Below are 2,956 nucleotides of genomic sequence, written 5' to 3'. Positions count from 1 at the left end.
CACTGCAGGGCAAACTCCTCCCCAGGCAGGCCATGGGGCGAGCCGAAGGGGAGGGAACTGCCCGCCCACAAAGGAGGTGGGAGGGGTCGGAGCCCCAAAAAGGAAAGTGGGCGGCACCGGAGCCGGAAGAAAACACATCGGAGCCCGGAAGTAGCCAGTCAGTCGAGTTCCGATTCTGAGTCGGACAGTTCCGGGGACGGGTGGCCCCGGGCAGACTCAGACTCAAATGATAGTAAGGTGGGGATCGGAAACCGACACACCCACGGATGTAGCAAAGGGGGATCGCAGGAAGATATTCCCGTTACAGACTGGAGGAAAATAAAGAATGCATGTGCAGATTGGGCCCCTTTAGCAGCGCTAGCGTTCTATCTAGCCATAGCCCTCCTTGGATTTGGAAAAGTTCGATATGCATCAAAGCCCCCTTGGACCCAAATGCTAGCAATTGTCGACGTGGACCTCCCGCTGAAGATCATGGACCGGCCTCAACCAGGACCAACGGTCTTCACAGACGCGTCCTCAGTGACCTCAACCGCGGCGGCAGTATGGCAATCGGGAGGAGAATGGCACTGTGTTAAAATGACCGATCCTGCTCTCTCAGTCCAACAGCTAGAAGCATCGGCCGTAGCACTAGCGTGCGGACTGTTCCCAACAGAGCATCTCAACATAGTAACTGACACGATGTTTGTGGCCAAACTTTGCCTGGCCATGTCTGGGCCCGGCGTGTCAACATCTACAGTAGCTCTAATGCTAGAAGAAGCGCTTCTTTCCTGGGAAGGCACTATATCGGTCATTCATGTCAACAGCCACAGCCCAATTAAAGGATTCTTCCAGATCGGCAATGACAAAGCAGACGCTGCTGCAAAAGGACTGTGGACATTGAGAGACGCCTGTCAGCTACATGAGTCTCTCCACATTGGAGCTAAAGCGTTGGCGAAGAAATGCAGGATTCCAGTCACTGATGCGAAACACATCGTAGCTACATGTCCTTACTGTCAGAAAGCACCACTATGGTCCAGCGGAGTAAACCCCAGAGGTCTCAAAGCCTCCGAAGTGTGACAGACAGATTTTACACTCTGCCAACTGCTGAAACCTAGAGCATGGCTAGCGGTAACCGTAGACACATATAGTGGAATGATTGTAGCCACTCAGCACCTTAAGACTGACTCCAAAGCGACTATCCAGCATTAACTGACAGCTATGGCATGGCTCGGCATTCCTAATCAGATCAAAACGGACAATGGCCCAAACTTCGTGTCCAAATCTGTACAAGCCTTCGTCCAGAAATGGGGCATCACTCTACTACATGGTATCCCATATAATAGCACAGGCCAGGCCATAGTCGAACGAGCGAACCAGACTCTGAAATCTAAATTAGACGTATTAGCAAAAGCAGAAGGCTTCGACAACGCCATTCCCTCAAGAGACCAAGCACGCCTTCTAGCTACGGCTCTATTAGCCCTGAATCAGTACCCCAGAGAAGAGGCAAACAGCCCGGCCCAAAAACATTGGGCCACTAGATCTATGGAGGAAGGCCCATTAGTCAGAGTTAGGAATGAGTTGGGTGAATGGGAACAGGGATGGAGACTAGTTCTCACGGGGCGAGGGTATGCAGCTATCAAAAAAGATGGTATAGTTAAGTGGTGTCCACTTAAGTCCATTAAACCAGACCTCCAGATTAGTGATGATAGCAACAGTAATAATAATAACAATAATAGTAGTGGAGTTAAACTAACAAAACCTCTAAGTTTCTGTTCACAGGACCAACTCGTCGGGCACCCTTCTAACCTACATGGCCCGGTAGGCAGCAAGGACAACGGAACAACGAACGTCCTGACAGAACCAGAGAATCCCGCATCAACAGCACCCAGACACCGGCAGAACAACCCGTGCAGAAAAAATCTACTATATCTTTCTGTGATCCTGGTTTTAGGGTTTGTAAGTGCAGGAGAGGCAAATTGCAATCAACACCAGTTATTCAAGTGGATGCTGTGGAACCCAAAACGTGGGATAGTGATAAAAGAATGCATAACGGCAGGAGCCCCAACTTTTAAGATTACATTTGATGTTCTATTCCCCAGAGTATCACAGCCTGAGGAGATAGAACCGAGCATCCAGGCACTTGGTCAGTCATATAGGGAACTATATTGGTGCCCCAGCTCACACCCAAGTAAAGATTATTGTAACCATCCACTAGTTTGTGGATATATGGATTGTGAGACCATTGTGACAGGCAAGAGCTGGATACCAGAGATAGAGGATGAATTCCTACAAGTAAGTTGGGGACCAAATCATTCCTATTTGGTCCTGGAAATTTTAAACCCAGATGATGCAGGATGGCTCAAAGCTAAGATGTGGTACCCGTTCCTTCAGGGAAATTACAAAGATAGAGGGGCGCCAACGCAAATTATTAAGTCCATACCACAAGCACCCAAAGCTGTCGAATCCAACTCACCCCTTAACCCACCGACAGCTGAGTCTTTACTATATGAGGTCGAAGCTTGTACTGTAATTCCCACCAGCACCACAACTACTGCCAGACATGTGACCCCCACTGGTACCGAAATAGCCCCAACAGTTGAGCAAAATCAGAAGTTTCATTCCCTTAAAATAACAGTGGATGAGGATCTAGCTCGAATTGAGAAATCAATCAGCGCCTTAGAACAATCCCTGACTTTATTGTCTAAAGTTGTCCTCCAAAAACGTAGGGCACTAGATCTCTTGTTTTTACAACAAAGAGGACATTGCGCTGCGCTAGGAGAAGAGTGTTGCGTATATGCAGACAACACCGGCGTTGTCCGTGATACCATGGCCAAACTCAGAGAAGGTTTGGAAAAAAGAAGACGAGACAATGAAGTCCAGCAAGAATGGTTTGAGTCATGGTTTAACCACACACCATGGCTAACCACCCTCATTTCCACACTAATGGGACCGTTTATACTGCTCATCATAGCATTGG

Source organism: Calypte anna, chromosome W, assembly GCF_003957555.1.
Source record: "Calypte anna isolate BGI_N300 chromosome W, bCalAnn1_v1.p, whole genome shotgun sequence".
Taxonomy (NCBI): domain Eukaryota; kingdom Metazoa; phylum Chordata; class Aves; order Apodiformes; family Trochilidae; genus Calypte; species Calypte anna.
Note: the sequence above shows the minus strand (reverse complement) of the source record.